The 20,387-nt window shown below is 37.2% G+C and overlaps 1 long non-coding RNA gene across 1 annotated transcript in view; it reads right to left on the reverse strand.

The window, feature by feature from the left end:
- Positions 1-20,340, reverse strand: part of LOC122439484 — a 117,901-nt gene extending 97,561 nt beyond the window's left edge. Inside the window, exon 1 of the long non-coding RNA XR_006268875.1 lies at positions 20,253-20,340. This is a non-coding gene — a long non-coding RNA (uncharacterized LOC122439484). The remainder of the gene's footprint in view (positions 1-20,252) is intronic.
- Positions 20,341-20,387: the final 47 nt, after the last annotated feature.

Raw genomic sequence — 20,387 nt, forward strand, 5'->3', positions numbered from 1 at the left:
TTTCTATTCCAGGTTCCTTTTCTTTAAAATGAAAGAAGAGAAATGCAACAAAATCATGGTCTATGAAACAAACTGTAACTAAAGAGGATATTTTAAATTATTTCCACAAATGCCCAAAGCAATTTGAGCTTTCTAAAATGTGTTACCCTGTTGAACCAGAGTACTTCAGCTTTATAAAATCTTTCTTGAAGTTTGCCACAAAATTTCAAAATAACTACCTTTTCTTCAGTGGAAATAAATGATGTTGTTGTGACATTTGTCCTGAAAACTTTACAGTATTCAAACAACCTAATCTTTCTATTGTAAGTATTCTGTTTTTTTTTTTTTTTCTTCTCTTGGTTCTATAAGCAAAAAATCAAGTAAAAAATAAGCTCATTTTTTGGACTTATTTCGTTCCACAATTAAAACAAAATTTAGTCTCTAAATGAGTATTTTTAAACATATTCATCTTACAATTTTCAACTGATGCTTAAAATAATACTTGAAATAAAAATTGGCAATAAATTTAAGTCTCTGCATAAAGATTCCTTACTAATTGTATTATTCATGTAGATTTGAAAGGTACATACACTCCAGTTCAAGCTGATCGTACATGAAAAGTCACAACCTTTGCTAGTACTGCCACCTGCTGTTGATTCTAAATCATTTTCCAGCAAATATAAATTGAAATAAAAATAAATGGAATAGCATGGACAAATTGGTCTGGAAAGCAAACATGGAAGGATTTTAAATACAATTTGTGTGCAAGCCACTGATAAAGTTTTTCTAACAAAAGTTATATCTACATTGTAATAAGCCGCTTACTATGAAAGAGCAGCATTGTATATGACTGAAAAGACCCTTGAATCTTTTTCATTAGTCGCATTTGATTGAGGTATATTTGATTTTAAATTTTTTATTGAAGTATAGTTGTCATACAATATAATATCGGTTTCAGGTTTACAACACAGTGATTTGACATTTATATACACCACAAACTAATCACCATAAGTCTAGTAATCATTTGCCAGTATATTTTCACAAGAGCATTAATTATGTGACAAAAAAAGAGGGAATTCAGCACCAAAAAACTGAAAGTATTAAAGCTTTTTCAGAAAGAATTAAGTGATTTTCTTTTCACTGAGCAAACAAGTCGAAAAAATGAGAAATAAGCATATATGTACAAGGTATACACAAAAATCAGTGAATCTAGTTGAAGGATATACAGAATATCATTTTTCTATCCTTTCTTTCTGATGTTTATAAAGTTTCTAAATAAAAAGTTGGAGAAAAAATATAATGCATTGATACTTTGGATCTGTTTTACCAGTACAGCTAAATTTCAAGGAATTTAAGAGAACACTGAGCTTGTATTTGACAAATTTAATATGTATTTTAAAGTCTGAGAAAGGCTGAAATAATACTGAGGCTTTCGTTTTTCCTCATTCTGGAGGAACATGATTTACAGCGACCTTGGTCTTATGGGAGCTGGCCAGTTGCACAGTTGGAGCGGTGACCTAATCCTCCCTCTTGGGTAAAACAGGAGCAAAATGCATAAAAGAACATGCGTATACTCAATACTTTTTCCTTTCAAAATTTAACAGCTTTAAAACTGTTACCTTAAAGCTTTATCAGTATCCTTCCATTTTCCACATCTATCAAATATTAAAAAAACAGAACCAAGACCTTTTTCAAAATATATGCATGAGAATTTTATTATTAAAACTACAAAAAAATCATTTTAAAGCTGCTTATATTTTACCAAGAAATCTAACATCTGCATAATAAACAGCTTCGGATTGTCTGCTGAACTCTTTATGGATTTCCCCACTCACTTTCCTTATCCATATGTGTGTGTGTGTCTGTGTGTGTGTGTCTGTGTGTGTATGTGTTCAGTCATGTCCAACTCTTTGCAACCCCATGGACTGTAACCCACCAGGCTCCTTTATCCATGGAATTTTCCAGGCAAGAATACTGGAGTGGGTTGCCATTTTCTCCTCCAAGGGATCTTCCCAACCCAGGGATCGAACCTGCAACTCTTGCATTTCCTGCAGTGGCAGGTAGATTCTTCAACACTGTGTCACCTGGGAAGCCCTCCCTCATCCATAGAATTTTAAAATCCTTGATCCCAGAAGGTCATAGTCTATAGGACAGTGCTTCTCTCTTCTTGAAGTTAAGAAAGGATGGTTCAGTATCTGATATTTTTGTAAAGTGGCAACATACAAATTTAACGGTTATGGGCTGCCATTGGGAACAAAATGCATTGAAAAGCAGAAAGAAATGCCCACATGCAAAGAGAAAACAAGAAAAGACAAGTACAATTTTTTTTTTCAAAAAAAAAATAAAGAAGCAAACACAGAAGGAGAGACAGGGAGTGAAGCCTGGCAGCCTTCTAGTCCATGAGCCCAGCAGTACTTCCTTCCACGACCTCTCCCATATCCATACAACCCCCTTCACAAAGGGACCTTTGACTACTTTGCTATGTGATTCTCTTTCTTGAAGCCAAAAGCCTTGACTCCAACAAGTCCAAAGAAAATTCTTGGAAATTTTTGACACAGGAGAAAAATTTGAACACTGAAAAACTGAAAGATGTGGATGGATGTTGTCCGTGAAATACAATTTTAGAGACAAGTACTATCCATTAAAAAAATCGTAGTATTGACCTAGAGGAGAGTCCACACATCAGAAATTCAATGGTTTCTGTGGTAGATGGTATTATTTATTCAAAACATTCACTCCTCCTTATACGTTCCCTCTGTAATGACTCTACTTACATAAGAAATACAATTCCTGCCACCACAATCTCAGGCTTGACCACGGAACTTGCTTTGGTCAATCCAAAGTAAGCCCAAGGAACTTGGGCCATTGTCAAGCAGAAACCTGAATGGCGTGGTGTGGTTTCACCAAGCTTTCCTTTCTCTCTGACCAGACCGGAAACACCAACAACGTGAGGTTGTATTACAATAATGTGAGGATGTGTTACATGTCAACCTGCAATAGACATGGAACATAAACAAGAAATACACCCACACTGTTGTAAGTCACAGAAATTCAGGAGTTGATTGGTACCACAGTATAACCTGGGCAAAGCTGCCAGTGCAGGTCTCAAACAGATTCCCATTATAAATAAAGCCAGTGGCTAAGAAAGCAAATATTTAATTCTGAAGTTCATTTAAATATTGCTAAAAGGTCACATCTGAAATGTCTTTTCAGTTTTCAAGCTATCACAGTGCTGAATGATTTTAAGGCTCTTTGTATAGAATACTTGGGGCTTCCCAGGTGGCACAGTGGTAAGGAATCTGCCTGCCCATGCAGGAGGAGACCCAAGAGATGCGGTTTCACATCCCTGGATCAGGAAGATCCCCTGGAGTAGGAAATGGCAACCTGCTCCGGTATTCTTGCCTGGAAAAGCCCAGGGAGCCTAGCGGGCTACAGTCCATGAGGTCACAACGAGTTGGAAATAACTGCACACACACATATGCAGAATACTTAACAAAGAATAGAGTTATTACGTTATCCATGTTTCTAAAAATTGCCAACAGATTTATCAATATATTTTTTCTTAATATATATTTCAGAGATATTCTAATTTTAACATGTATACTAAATACTGAATATTTTGACATTTTAAAACAATGTGTCAGTTGAGAAAATGTTTTAACAAAATTTTATTTTCTCCTTCTACAATTATGAATATCTGATTCCAAGGATTTCTCCCAAATAGTATAAACCAAAAGCAACTGTTAACACCACTCTTATTTTATTGGTTATTTTATAATACCTGAAGTCTTACATGATCCAGACATTAATTCTGCTTTAAGTATCTTTTTCTGAAAAAATATGCCTTATTTAATACTTTGATAACTGGAAAATGTTATCAAATAATTATAAAATTAAATATGAAACTAATTCTATACATGTTGCCACTAAGACTAGTTCTGTGGCCTTAGGGAAGTCATTCAACTTCTCTAGTTGGACCTGACTAAGCAACTAAGCATACAAGCCAGCAGAAAGGCTTAGAAAAACAAGGAGAATGATCTCTGCCAACTGCACACAGTATGAATCAAATGATACTATAAATCCTTGCTCAACCTAAAAGAAAGGCTGCATGGTCACAACAAAAGAAGCAGAATAGTTACATATAGTTTTCATAAACCTTAGTATGAAGAATAAATTGTTGAAGAATCAAGTAGTGTGGGCCACCCTTCTACTTCACTAACCCCGCCATTTAACCACAATAAACTAACTGGATTAAAGAGAGAAATTTCTCATACAATTCACTTTTTTTATTCTAGGTGATAATTTGATAAACACTCTCCATTTCAAGTACCAAATAATGTCTTAAAGAAAAAGACATTAAGGAATAACCCCAAAGTGTTTTAAGTTACATATGCCAGTATTTCTTTAACTTTTTCTCCTTTACCCATCTAATCTGTACAACAATTTTATGAGGAAGATACTATTAATCAATCCATTATCCAGATAAAATAACTGAGGCACAGATTAAATTACTGGCTTAAACTCACAGCTCAAAGTAACAAGAGTCAGGTTTTGAACCAAGGCAGGCAGTATTAGATTAACCTCCACTTCAACCAGATATTACATACTTCTATAAGTGAAGTAAAGAGAATTTGGGAAATAAATGAAATGTAGTAGTACCAATAAAATAATAAGCTATTATTTCATTAGTTCACATTAAGAATGTCTTTTGATTAATGCCATTCATTTGAATTATTGAAATTCCATATTGGTAGAATCATGTGATTCATCAACTAATACAAATGTTATTCACCTAAATGTATAACTTCCATTGCTGCAGTTTATTTCTTTCATCACTACTGATGAATCACCTTAGGAAAATCCATTTTGTTTCTTTACTGGGGCTGAGAAATTTTAACCTGTGAACTACACTGTGTCCTTGGTAACAGAAAGGTAAAGTTGGAAAAGTTAAGATCAAGAACAAATAAAACATATGGTCATTGTAACACTAAAAATAACAGCTATTGCACCTAGAACAGACCTGTGATACCACACAGTAGTCTGCAAGAAGATACCCCAAATTGTATATATAGTAAATATCTATTGTATCTTTTTGAGAACCAATCTGTAAAAATGACAATGTAAACAAAAATCCCCAGAAGTATCAATGCTGTGAAAATGACTATACTACCAAATGCAATCTACAGATTGAATGCAACCCCTATCAAATAACCAATGGCATTTTTCACAGAACTAGAACAAAAAACTTCACAACTCATATGGCAACACAAAAGATCCCAAACAGTCAAAGCAATCCTGAGAAAGAAGAATGGAGCTGAAGGAATCCACCTTCCTGACTCAAACTATACTACAAAGCTATAGCAATGAAGATCGTATGGTACTGGCACAAAAACAGGAATACAGATCAATGGAACAAGTTAAAAAGCCCAGAGATAAACCAACGCACCTATGGGCAACTAATCTTTGACAAACAAGGCAAGAATATACAATGGGGAAAAGACAGTCTCTTCAATAAGTGGTGCTGGGAACACTAGACAGCTATGTATAAAAGAATGAAATTAGAACACTTCCTGACACCATACACAAAGATAAGCTCAAAATGGACAAAAGACTTAAATATAAGACCAGAAACTGTAAAACTCTTTGAGAAAAACACAGGCAGAACTCTTTATAACATAAATCACAGCAAGATCATCCATGACTCACCTCCTAGAGTATTGGAAATAAAAGCAAAAATAAACAAGTGGGACCTAATTAAACTTAAAAGGTTATGTGCAGCAAAGGAAACTAAAATCAAGGTGAAAAAACAACATACAGAATGGTAAAAAAATATTAGGAAATGAAACAACTGACAAAGGGTTAATTTTCAAGATATACAAGCAGCTCATGCAACTCAATGTCAGAAAAACAAACAACCCAACAAAAAAGGTGGGCAAGACCTAAAGAGACATTTCTCCAAAGACATACAGATGGCTAACACACACATGAAAACATCACTCATTATTAGAGAAATGACAAATCAAATCAAAACTACAATGAGATATCACCTCACACCAGTGAGAATGACCATCATCAAAAAATCTACAAACAGTAAATGCTGGAGAGGGTGTGGAGAAAAGGGAACCCTCTTGTACTGTTGCTGGAAATGTAAAGTGATACAGCCACCATGGAGAACAACAGGGAGATTCCCTAAAAAACTAGGAATAACACTACCATATGATGCAACAACCCCACTACTGGGCATATACTCTGAGAAAACCATAACTGAAAAAGACACCTGTACCCCAGTGTTCACTGCAGCACTATTTACAACAGCTCTGTTGTGGAAGCAACCTAGATGTCCATTGAAAGATGAATGGATCAAGGAGCTGTGGAAAACAATAACGGAGTATTATTCAACCATGAAAAGGAATGCATTTCAGTCAGTGCTAATGAGGCAGATGAACCTAGAGTCTATTATACCGAGTGAAGTAATTCAGAAAGAGAAAAATACATATTATATTTTAATGCATATACATGGAATCTAGAGAGATGATACTCATGATCCTATTCGCAGGCAGCAATGGAGATACATAGAGAATAGACTTGCGGACATGGTGGGGATGTGGAAAGGAAAGGGTGGGACCAATGGAGAGATAACATGGAAACACATATAAAACAGACAGCCAGTGGGAATTTGCTGCATGACTCAGGGAACTCAAACTGGGGCTCTGTGACAACTTCGAGGGATGGTTTGGGGTGGGAGGTAGGAGGGAGGTTCAAGAGGGGGAGGACATATGTATACCTATGTCTGATCCATGCTGATGTGATGGCGAAAACCAATATAAAATTGTAAAGCAACTATTCTTCAATTAAAAATAAACAAATTTAAAAAACAAATATCCCATGGAATGATCTATGTAAATGTATAACAACTCTGCAAATACCAGTGAAAGAAACACACCTTAGATTGAGATTTGAATGCTAATGACAATTTATTGCCAGCTATTACTTTATACAAGAAGCTATCCCATTGAAACAGAGAAATTTGAACTTGTGATTTGAGAAATCATTCACTAGCTGCAAAAAAATACATTTTTCCAAATTTAAATTATATGCAAAACCTTCAAGGAAAAAAATCACAAGATTCAGTTTAAATTAAATAACTTACATTTGATATATTCAAATAACTCAGAACTTTTAAATTTAAAGAAACACACACAAAAGAAAAAAGAAAAAAAAAAAAAAAAAACCCTGTCCCCAATATCAGAGAAAGGTGACAAAAATCCATTACTTTCAGGAGAAAAGAGTCAACCATTTCCAAGGAGACTATTTGACTCTTTAGAAGAACTAATTTCCCAGAATTGAGCCAGGGTTTTTATGACTGGTCCATTATGAAAAAGATCTTATGCATTTTGTCCAATTTTTCAAATGAGAAAATTCACACAGATTAAATATAAAAGAACCTCTATATTTTTACATCTAAATTTGCTCAAATTGTCAACAGAAATTTGTTTTTATCAATATATCACAGGAAAATGATTTCTCAAAACAACTTTCCTTGGTACTGTAAACTACATAAAACAAACAGCAACTGAGATATCACTATATCTTAGCTTTCAAGAAGGCTGATCAGGATCACATACTTTCTTTTTCCAGAATATATCTCTTGCTATTCTAATAATAGCAATAAGCCCAAGAGGGTATCCATACACATTTCCAAGTTTCAGTAATAGTCAAAGTATTAAGTAACTATTTCAGGATAATGCACTATCCGAAACAGTCTTCAGCCAGTATACCTCTTCAAAGAGATACTGTAATTGCTTCACTCTGCCTTCAATGAACTATCCATAATGAAAGTTGCTTTTTAGGCTTAACCTAGAGCTGCGCCCTGTGGGGAATGATGGGTCTTTGTAAAAATGTGTTACCGTTTACTAATAAGGATGCAGAAGCAGCACAACTGATGAGCCAGCAAATCTGCTCTGACTAATTTGGGCTTTGCTGAATGAATTTGAATATCATCAAAATACATTATCCTTATCCATAACCTGCTTCCTATGATTCGCTCTATCTCCACACTCATTTCAAAAGTAACTTTAAGCACTTCAATATTTTACATACCTGCACTAGTCCTATGGCATTATATAAAACAGGACTTTTTTTTTTCCCTAAAGGATAAAAATGAAGCTTGCTATAGAAAAAAGTTACCAGGTGACTATTGTGGACCTGGAGAAAAACGAGAACATTTATATAGCAATATTTACATTTGAAAACATATAATAAATAAGAATTTCTCACTTAAATAATAGAAAATTACTTGAATATTTACCAACTAACCACCAGGAAACCATGAAAGAGTAGGTTAAAATTCTTTTACCAGTAACAGATTGCTTTATCTTGAACACACCTTCCCTCCCTCCTGCCCTCTCCCTCTCTTCCTTCCTTCCTTTCTTTTCTCCCTTCTTGGGTCATTCATGAATATATTTCACTTCTACTAAGAGTCCTTCCTTTCTTTTCTTCCTTCTTGGGGCATTCATGAATTTATTTAACTTCTACTGGTGGCTTCTACTGTAGAGAGATGGTAACGTGTCTCTCTACAATGCAGGAGATCTGGGTTTCATCCTTGGATCGGGAAGATTCCCTGGAGAAGGAAATGGCAACCCACTCCAGTACTCTTGCCTAGAAAATCTCATGGACTGAGGAGCCTGGTGTCCCTGGGGTCGCAAAGAGTCGGACCAGACTGAGCGACTTCACTCACAAGAGTATCACACATGCCAGGCATTATGGTTGAAAAGGATGAAAAGATAGACAGGAGAGTTGTTCCCCAAAGGAGCTCCTAATCTTTTGAGTGTCAGAAAAAGAGAAATACCTATACTACAAATTATTATGAAAAAGGTTTATTCAGAGTGCTTTAGAACCAGCCAAGCGAATATAATTTGACTGCCATGGGATGGTAACACATGAACTTAGTTCTGAAAATCAAGTAGGAATTACTCAAGAACAGGTTGTACGAGTGAGGAGGTCAAGTGAGGAAGGTGTTTCTAAGAGAAGAGAAGAAATAGAAGGAGCTGACATGCCACAGTGTCTGTAATAACTGGTGGCGCTCGTGGTAAAGAACCCGCCTGCCGATGCAGGAGACAAGAGCCACAGGTTTGATCCCTGCGTCAGGAAGATCCCCTGGAGGAGGGCACATGATTGAAGTGACTTAATACACACACACACACACACACACACACACACACACACACGTAGACAATGAGAGTAGTGGAGCTCCCCAAAGTTGGGTACATAAGACAAATACAAGGGTACAGGAAGAAAACACTAGAACTTTTCTCACAATTATTCTTACCACCTTCTTTTCCAAAGTTATCTTTTTGTACATACTATATACTGTATACAATACTTTAGAATGCTAAATGTTGTACATGTATATAATTTATAAATAAATAAATATATTCTAGATATATGTCCTTCAAAATGTAATTGATGGTATTGCGATTAAATAAAAAGAAAGAACTCATATTCTACATAGTCTTGAAAGTGATGCATAGTTATAAAGTACTTAAAGCAAATGAACAACTGGATTTTAAAAGATCACTCTTTAGCTGTAACCTAGGAGATAAATTAGAAGAAGAGATCTGAGACGAGAAAGTGGCAGGGAAGCCTCTGCGGTAATCCCAGCGAGAAGGTCTTAAACAATGATGGTGTCACAGTGGGAAAGCCAAAGAGGCGGCAGAACTGCTTATAAGGAAAAAAGATTATCAAGTATAAATCAGACTGATTTACGTCATTCATTAGATTTTGGTGCAACACAATTCCATAAAGACAATTTATACATTCTTCCAAAAGCAGGCTCACAAATCAAGTTATAAGTTACTATTATTCTATTTGCAGTCATTAAAACTCAAAGATGAAACTAGGTTCTGATTTCAGGAATAGGACCAATCCTTGAAAAGCAATATGATCCCTGTTCTAGCTATTTCACTTCAGTTTTTCTCATATATGGTAAATTAAAACCTTGATCACTGAATATGGGAGAAAAAGAAGGAAGGAGAGGGTTGGCACAGGTGAGGATGAAATATATTGGCTGATATTAAAGTAAGATGCTAAGACCAGTATCCAATCATGCCCTGGCCTCCCATCAGTGATGGAACAAAGATAGTATTGTGTTTCTGTTTTTCTCTTTCTGCTTCACCAGGTTCCATAGGCCAGGGACTTTTCAATGAATCTGCCTCCAAATATATCACAGACTTTGTTAGCTGAGTAAAACAGAAACCATACAAAAGAGGATGAATGATGACCTATAACTTAGGCAGTCATTGTTGTTCACTCACTAAGTCGTGTCTGACTCTCTGTGACCCCACAGACTGTAGCCCACCTCTGTCCACGGGATTTCCCAGGCAAGAATACTGGAGTGGGTTGCCATTTCCTCCTCCAGAGCATCTTCCTGACCCAGGGATCAAGCCCACGTCTCCTGCTTAGCAGGTAGATGGTTTACTGCTAAGCCACCAGGGAACCCCATGACTTAGGTTTAAGTTTTATCCATTGGGGTCTAAAGTTCGATTTTTAAAAAGTACCTACATTTTGCATAACTTAAGTATAATATTACTTACTCCATCAACATTCTAAGAACTCCTTATTTTTTGGATGAATGAATGAATGTTTAAATTTTATTGCAGATCAAAGTGCCTGGTCTTAACCTAAAATATATCATGCTGATGATCCAGTTGCCAGTAAAGTTCCCTGTGATAAATTGAAGATGTTTTCACTCACAGCATGTAACTTTTTAACTAGGACAATATGGGATATTATAAGAGCGATCCCTAGTTACATTTTATAATTTCTTATCCTGCATTGTAAGTATTTCACATGGCCTTCAGTGGCATAGCGTCTCAAAGTACTCTATAGTTTCCCCACAATTCTATTGGTCATATTTATTTCAGAACAGACTAGACAGTATAATGGCAATAGATGAATTTGCAAGGATTTTTCACAAGAACTTCAAATATTAGAAACCGTTTTTAACATTAATGTGTGAAGCATTAATGTCAAAGCCACTCATTAATACTGAAAGTAGGTTTTCCATCCTAAAAATATGTTAAGTACTTTCTGGAATTAAAAACTCTGGAAATTTACTGGATTGAGAGCGACAGTTCAGATCAGAGAATAAAAACAAAATGCCATCCCACAGATTCAAAAAGTATTTATTAATCAGTTTAAAGTTCATTCCTCTTTTTAATGTATTCTGAGAATATTGAAGCAATCAGCATTGTATTATTGTTGTAACGGTAGCTCAGGAGGCGACAGAAATCCTCTTGGGGAGACTGAAATCAGACAAGCTGGAGACCGCTGACAGGGCCCAGCAGGGGTACTTTGTTTAGAAATAACAGGATAGGTGCCCTCCAATCATAGTAAAGTCATCCCCGTTTCTCATGCCAAAATTCCAGATTTACTTCTGAACTAACCCTGCACAGGGCTCAAGAAAACAGAAAATATTCACCTCCAGCAATAAATTAACTGACATGTGAGCACATAACATGTGGCTTTAAATATAGCACTATATTACCCATCTTCCATAGAGACAGAATGGACTCTGATTCATAGAGCAGGTAACAGACCTAAGGCTCTCAATCATGGCTGAAGGAATTTACGTGCACTGCAGACACTCACTCTCCTCGGAAGGTCATCTCTGCACAGCCTGGGAAATAATCCCTGCCAGCCGATTTGCAAACTGCCTGAGGCATCGCTCCTGAGAGACATAACTCCTCTTCTTTCAAGGCTAGAGGTCAGAGCCATGATCACAGCTCAGTCAAATTTAAAGGAAAAAGTATCTGGGGTCAAAAATATCCTAAGGAAAAATAGAAGACTAAAACTGACAAAATATATTGTGCTCCTCTGAGCTTTAGTATGATGATGGAAAAAAATTTGCTGCAGAATATTAAGTTTAGATTTTTTTTTTATCTGACAGCTTCAAAATAACTAAAACTGAATACAGAATCTGACGAATGTCATGCTGCAATCAGTTTCGAGGACATTTTTAAATGCTACACACCCATTTAAATCCTCATCAGCCTAGACATTCCAAAAAAGTAAAATAAAATCAAGTGTAAGAGACTTAAACATGAAATGTGAGCAGCAGCTCAATGATTAAATTACTGCATCAATTAACTTGGGTACACAGATAGAAGGCTGCTCTTTCAAGCAATGTTAATTCTCCTCTGATCAGACAAGACTCCTCCTCACGTCATGCTTGTCGCTTCATAAAACTCAATGTACACAGCAAAAAAGCAGAGACAATTTGTAAATAAGAACAAACTGCTCCTTGCGAATTCTCTATAAAATACAAAAATTGATGTTTGTGTAAAAAAAAAAAAAAGCCATTTCCATATACTTCTAAAAAAAAAAATAGTCATTTCCATACACTTCTAACGGTGAAAAACTCTGAAAATTGTTTTTGAAAATCATAAGACAGATGAAATTACCATTAAACTCAACAAGAGTCACTTGGTACCCATAAAAATCATAAATGAGCACATTTTAAGATCAAAGGCATTTCTGGATGTACACATCGCAAAAGGGTAAAGTGCTTCATTTCGGTCATCTCTGCCAACTGCTATTACATGCTGTCATTCTCAGTAAGAGGAAATGCATTTGTGGAAGCCGAGTGAGCGCAACAGGCCCTAAATCAGACAAGCTGGGGACTGCAGACAGAGCGCTGTCCACACCATGCCGACCGGGGCCCTTGAATATCAGGATTTTACGGGGTGCTTTTCTGATATATCTGACTCTTAGCGGACTCTAGTAACTCCTTAAAATCTGGACTACTAACCTACTCATATCTATTAATTTTGCTCCCACTGTTTTTTAAGGTTCCAGCTTCTATCCAGGCAAAGAGAAAAGGAAGACTCCAATTTGTACTTTCATTTTTCCTGGCCCCTCAAAACTGAGTTCAGAGGTCACCTCCTCACTGTTTTCTGTATTATTCAGAATAGACTTGTTATGGCAAGGAAGCAACTTAACACTGAAGTTGCAGGGGTTCACACCTTTTATTTATGAATGCAAAGTCCACTGCAAGTCTGGTAGCTCTCCAAAGCAGTGCCCTCCCTAGGCTAAAGGCCAGTCCTATCTCCTTAACATGCCACACCCAGATTACCAGAGTAGGGTAAAAAAGATCTGGAAGACAACATATGTCTCATAACTACTCTGTCCCAGGAGAGTACCAGTCCTGTCCAAAATGCATCATCTATAACTAACCAGAAGTCTCGCCGAGCTTTAAGGAAAGTGGGCCATATCCTCTTCCCAGATCTGGAAGAAGAATGAGACACGGGTAAGAACTTTGGGTGTCCACTGTACCCCTTCTAACCATGCACTGTATGTGTAGACTGGGCACCCAACAGGCTCTCTATTTTGTCTTCACTTTGTCATATAATGGAAAATGTAATAGGTTTATCATCTGCTTTACTTCACCAGGCAATGAACTCCGTGAAGGGAACAACCATATACTATCTTCCTGGTAAGTTCCATAAACACACAAGCGTAACCACAGAAAGTCAGGTACATGCCATTTGAGAAGTTATTTGAGAAGTTCTAGTTTGGAGAAGACTCTTGAGTCCCTTGGACTGCAAGGAGATCCAACCAGTCCTTCCTAAAGGAAATCAGTCCTGGGTGTTCATTGTGTTAGGTAGTTAGAATGGGAAAAAGGGATCTAAAATGGCGGTGGCTAAAAGACAAGGGAAAAGCCCCCAAAAATAGAACAGGGGAAGGTCTGAGGACCAGAGTGAGGACTTCAGCTGGAACAAACAGCACACCTGGCTAGCCCAATGTACACAGGGCAGGCACAGAAGGAGGAGAAAAAGCATATAAAAAGAGGAGCCAAAGGGCCGGGGGTCTCTCCGGCTCCCTCTCTTCTCTTCATGTCTTTTAGGTCAGCATGCCCTCATACCTCGAGGATGCATTTTCCTTTATTTTCTAAATAAAACAGAGCTGTAACAAGGAGCTATAACACTGATCTGTCCGAGAGCTGTGACATGGTCTGTCTGAGGACTGTAATGCTGGTTTGTGTTTTGTTGTGACAAAACAGAACCAAGGAAATTACACTCTCCCCCAACAACTGGAAGGACTGATACTGAAGCAGAAACTCCAATATTCGGCCAACTGATGGGAAGAACTGACTCATTGGAAAAGACAGACCCTGATGCTGAGAAAGATTGAAGGAGGGAGGAGAAGGGGACGACAGAGGATGAGATGGTTGGATGGCATCGCCAACTCAATGGACATGAGTTTGAGTAAACTTCAGGAGCTGATGATGGACAGGGAGGCCTGGCGTGCTGCCGTCCAGGGGGTCGCAAAGAGTCAGACACAATCGAGAGACTGAAGTGAACTGAACTGAATTTCCAAGGTATGGTAGCAACATCAAAAACACGTTTGACTTAATATGAAAGCAACCATTTATTTAACATAAAGAAATATTAACTGAATGTCTTCTATACGCCAATTGAAACTTCAGGTCCTGCGAAAAGAGAAATAAGTGAGATAAATGAGGATCTTCTCATATAATAGCTTACATTCTAATAAGGATATACAATAAATAAAAATAGAAACAAGAAATATCAAAAACAAGAATACCAGAAACAAGAAAATATTTTATCACTAGAAGAGCTACTATAAACTAGGTCATCAGGGAAGTCCTCTACAAAGGTGACCTTTGAACAATCCATGAATAGCAAGAGGAGGCCACAATTAGAAAATCTATGAGAGGAGTAATTTTAAAAGAGGGAATAGCTAGCCTAAAGTCCAGAGCGAACTTGGCTGTATTCAAGAATGTATAATATGTATATGACGTGAGATCAATCCCTATCTGTAATTAGATATGACATTATTTTATATCAAAGACCTTATGAAGAGTTCAAGATACCTTCACTTTTACTGAATTCACCTCTAAATTGTGTAGAGTTAAAGCACAGTTCCCAGCATATCTCATCACTATCACCCACCAACTTTTATTAAGTGCCCTTACATGTGAAAGAAAAGTGGCCCTCACTGTAGAAATTTTTTTAAAAATCAGATTTCACTTAAAAAATTACAGCCTATTACAGAAAAAGGCAAATATAATGAAGTATTAATATAAAATTTTAAAAGCAATGTGTAGCAAGAACGAGACATATCTCCAGGCAATAGAAGATTAATCACCAAGTAAGATTATGTACATAAACATCTATTTATATGTTGTTCATAAGTTTCTATCTAGATGAAAGAAAATTAGACAGATTTTCACTAAATTTTCAGGAACCAGTTGATGTATTTCTGTCTTAAGAAATGGTCTATATATGACATACAACATTCACTTGTGGGGTACCAAAAAAAAAAAGGTAGAGAGTAACTTTCCAGAGCAGCTAAAACTGGTTGTTGCAGCTAAAAGTGCAACAAAGTGTCCATGAGGTCTTGGAGGTCTGGTAATAGTGAGGGATAAACAATTTTGGAAAGTAATACAACGGATGAACAGAGAGAAAACAGTAATTTTAAATTTGAACACTAAATTATGTGACTCAAAGGCAATCAATCCAAATTTCATGCATGGATATGCAATAACATTGACTCTAATATATACAACAAAAAACAATGTGATCCAGAATGAATGGTAATAGTGATTTATTTATTTAATGATGGTTTATGATCCTCTCAAATTATGCAAAGAAAGCTAACCACTATATGATAGAGGCTAAGAATTCAAAAAACGAAAAATCCTTGTCCTAGTTTAGTTTTTCCCAGAAGTAAATTCTGAGACAAAGAGTCACCAATTCATGAAATTGGTTATATAGGCGGAAACAACTGTAAGAGAACAAGAAAGTGAGACAGGGAAGGGAAAGCAGGGCAATAAAGAACTGGTTATTAATCAAGTGTCCACTATAGATGGCAGAAAGTGAAGAGGAACTAAAAAGCCTCTTGATGAAAGTGAAGGAGGAGAGTGAAAAAGCTGGCTTAAAGCTCAACATTCAGAAAACTAAGATCATGGCATCTGGTCCCATCAATTCATGGGAAATAGTTGGGGAAACAGTGGAAACACTGTCAGACTTTATTTTTGGGGGCTCCAAAATCACTGCAGATGGTGATTCCAGCCATGAAATTAAAAGACGCTTACTCCTTGGAAGAAAAGTTATGACCAACCTAGATAGCATATTTAAAAGCAGAGACATAACTTTGTCAACAAAGGTCCGTCTAGTCAAGGCTATGGTTTTTCCAGTAGTCGTGTATGAATGTGAGAGTTGGACGATGAAGAAAGCTGAGTGCCGAAGAACTGATGCTTTTGAACTGTGGTGTTGGAGAGACTTTTGAGAGTCCCTTGGACTGCAAGGAGATCCAACCAGTCCATCCTAAAGGAGATCAGTCCTGAGTGTTCATTGGAAGGACTGATGTTGAAGCCGAAACGCCAATACTTTGGCCACCTCATCCAAAGAGTTGACTCATTGGAAAAGACTCTAATGCTGGGAGGGATTAGGGGCAGGAGGAGAAGAGGACAACAGAGGATGAGATGGCTGGATGGCATCACTGACTCAATGGACATAGGTTTGGGTAGACTCCGGGAGCTGGTGATGGACAGGGAGGCCTGGCGTGCTGTGATTCATAGGGTCACAAAGAGTCGGACACGACTGAGCGACTGAACTGGACTGAACTGAATCCTACTGGAGGAATCTGGTAGCAAGTCTAGAACAGTGTAACCAGGGTAGTCAAAGAGTAAGAAAGGCTGAGAAATTTATACACTCACTCATGTCAGTAATTAGCTAAGGCTGCTCCCAGGCAATATTAATTAACTGGCACTGATGACCTACTGAGTAGGAAGACAAAGTGGTGACAAGAAAAAAGACCTCAGGCAAAAAACAACAACAACAACAAAAAATACAGTTGCTGGAAACTAGAATAAGGGCTAGCAAATGTTGAAGTGGCAAGGAGAAGGGAATGTTGATGGTGAACTGATAAAAATATGGTCAATAATGATCTAGAAAAACCAAGAGATTAGGGACTTGAGCCAGACTTTGAGAAATGGGTTGGATTTAGTTAAGGGAAAACATTTAAGTTAGGGAAAGTGGCATGAACAAAAATACTGAGCTAAGAAAGAGTAAGAGGTATCAAGGTCAGTTATAAGTCAGTTTGGCAGGATCAGAGACGGTTTATACAGAATATTCTCAGGAAAATATAGCTAAATATACACACTGGGTCCATATTAAGGAAGGTATTCTAATGTTAGGCTAAAGAATTTCAACTTTTTATCTGAGGTATCGAGGAACCTTAAAGTTTCTAAATGGGAAAGTAATCAAATGAAAACATTATGGCATTAAAATCTGTGTTGGTACCATTATTGCCCTGGAATATAAATGCCTATAGGATAGGATCGGTAAACTTCCCTAAAAAAGCATTACATGCAGAGAATGTACCCCACTAGCAACAAGCACCTCAAGTATGAGGGCTGTGGTATCTAAATACCATTTTTTACTAAAAGGAACCAATGTACCTAGGAGAAAGGGCTGATTCCAGGTCTGTGAAGAGTATCTACAAGAAGAGTCTAAAACATTTTGTTATACCAGAAAGTAAGTAAACTGTCAAGCACTATAGCTGCCTGGTCAAAAGAACTCATAAGCCCACTCAGTTCCCACTGTCCAAATAAGAAAGAATTTGAGCATAAAAATAATAAACATTTTAGAAATATATTAAAAATTTTAACATCCAAGAGTTCATACAGTGGTGGTTTAGCCCTTAAGTCATGTCCGACTCTTGCGATCCTATAAACTGTTGCACACCAGGCTCCTCTGTCCCTGAGATTCTCCAAGAAAGAACACTGGAGTGGGCTGCCATTTCCTTCTCCATCATGAGTTCATAAACATACTTAAAAACTAGAAGGTGACAAGAGAATTAACACATTCTGCAAACTAGGAAATACAGGAGAAAATCACCATTTACCTTACTCTTCCTATAAAAACTGTACAAATATTTAATGGTGTAAAGTTCATTATTATAAAAGAATTTGTTAGTAAATGAAGAATTAATGATCAAACAAGATTACCATTTTGTAACTCTTAATGAAATGAACTGATACTTTTGGACTGTGATGCTGGAAAAGACTCTTGAGAGTCCTTGGACAGCAAGGAGATCAAACCTAATCAATCCTAAAGGAAATCAACCCTGAATATTTTCATTGGAAGGACTGATGCTGAAGCTCCAATATTTTGGCCACCTGCTGCAAAGAGCCAACTCATTAGAAAAGACCCTGATGCTGGGAAAGATTGAGGGCAAGAGGAGAAGGAGTGACAGAGGATGAGATGGTTGGATGGCATGACTGACTCAAAGGACGTTAAGTTTGTGTGAACTCCAGGAGATAGTGAAGACAGGGAAGGCTGGTGTGCTGCAGTTCATGGGGTCACAAAGAGTTGGACACAACTTAGTGACTAAACAACAACAGCAATGAAATAATGGACATAGACAGCAAACATCAATGGCTGCTAAAACTAATAGCTGAAGAGGTGACAAGAAAATTTATGTTGTTTATCATAAACTTTATCAGGTGGACAACATCTGAACCCAATAACCAAATCATAACATGACAGAAAGATAACCAGACAGTGAATGCTTCTTAAAGCTATGCAGTGGGAAGTAAACAATAACACCTATGAAGTCTTTTCCAGGGGAAAAAAAAATCCTGCAAACTGAATAATCCTGTAGATTTAACTATCAGTTTACAAAAAAAAACAGAGAGCGAGCGAGAAAGGACATCATGTGTATCCATACAATTTGCAAAATTCAGAATGTGTGAAATTCTACAGAATCATTATTTTTTAACAAATAGACTGTGATGGCAAAATGAAAGGGGAATCTACAGATTGAAAAACACAAAATGTAATGCGGATACCTTTTTTAGGTCTTGATTTTAGCAAATCAATTGTAAAAATATAGAATAAAATTTAAGACAAAGTTGACATTGAATGTCTCCTTTATGATATTACAATACTGTTAACATTTTAGTACTAATCATATTGCAATAATGTTCTTTTTAAAAGCCCTTTTATAATTTAGATATATTCATAATTCCAGAAAGCTTAACCTTAAATACTTATCAATAAAATAATATGATGTCTGGAATTCACTTTAAAAGAATCCAAAGGACTGGAAGGAAGACTATGTATTAATCACCAGGGGATCTTCCTTACCCAAACATCGAAACCTGGTCTCTTGGCACTGCAGGCAGAGTCTTTAAGGTCTGAGCCACCAGGGAAGCCCCAAGAATACTGTTGTGGGTAGGTATTCCCTTCTCCATGGGATCTTTCCGACCCAGGGACCAAACCGGCGTCTCCCATAATGCGGACAGATTATTCACCGTCTGAGGCACCAGGGAAGCCCTTATTTACACTAGTTGATTAATACAGATGTGTTTGTTAACTTACTTAAGATATGTATGAATACAGAGATTGGGTATTCCAAGTGAGTTGATTAAATTTAGTATTTCTGATCTCCTGCCTCATCGTTAAAATCATTAAAGACTGAAAACAACTACTCAGAGAAAGAAACATAGAACAAAGTTAGAGAAAAAAAAAAGCAGTTATGAAAGTATAATGTGAGTGGGCACGCAAAAACTTCACTGAAAAAAGAAGTAACTCCCAATGTCTACAATAGGGGCGGGAAGCAATGCTCTACCTCGAGACTCCTTATCTGTTACCGAATGCCAAGGGTGCAAGTTAGTAAAGGAAAAAAAAGACACCTAATCTGGGAATTAGAAGGCTAACAATGCCGAGCTTTGTAAATCACAAATCACTTAACCTGCGTAAGTTCTGGAACATGACAACACAGCAAATTAAATAATAACAGCAACAATAATAATTGCATTGCATGTACTAGCTGTAGACCTCACACTTGTCTTAAGGTGTTTGCATATTTTATCCTTAAACTTCACAGCAACCCAAGGTGATGGTGTGGGCGACTGACGTTAACTTTTTAGATGCGTACTGAATGAGGTAGGCATCAATTCATGGGACCATTTCTCAAAAGAGGAGACTGAGGGTCGGAGGCCAACGACTCGTTTAAGGTTCTACACTGGAACGACTTGGTCCAGCCAATATTCCACGTTTGTTTAAACACGAAAGAATGCTTTGAACACTCCAACGCACTGAACTATACATGAAAGAAGCTTGTGGGAGCTGAGTGTGAAATTCTGGAGAACTCAAAACCGTTCCCACAGACCTACAGGTTTTCGTCGCTTTACACACCTCGGTCCCACCGGGGAAAACAAAACAAAACAACCCTTCACTCACCGCTAGGAAGCCTGTCCTCACAGGTGGACTTCAAGCCCTGGCTTCCCAACGCCTCCACCCGCCAGGCCCCAGCCTTCTCGCATCTTCGGTGTGTGACCTTCGAACTACATGTCCCATAAAGCCGTGCGCAGACAC

This window comes from Cervus canadensis, chromosome 4, assembly GCF_019320065.1.
Source record: "Cervus canadensis isolate Bull #8, Minnesota chromosome 4, ASM1932006v1, whole genome shotgun sequence".
Taxonomy (NCBI): Eukaryota; Metazoa; Chordata; class Mammalia; order Artiodactyla; family Cervidae; genus Cervus; species Cervus canadensis.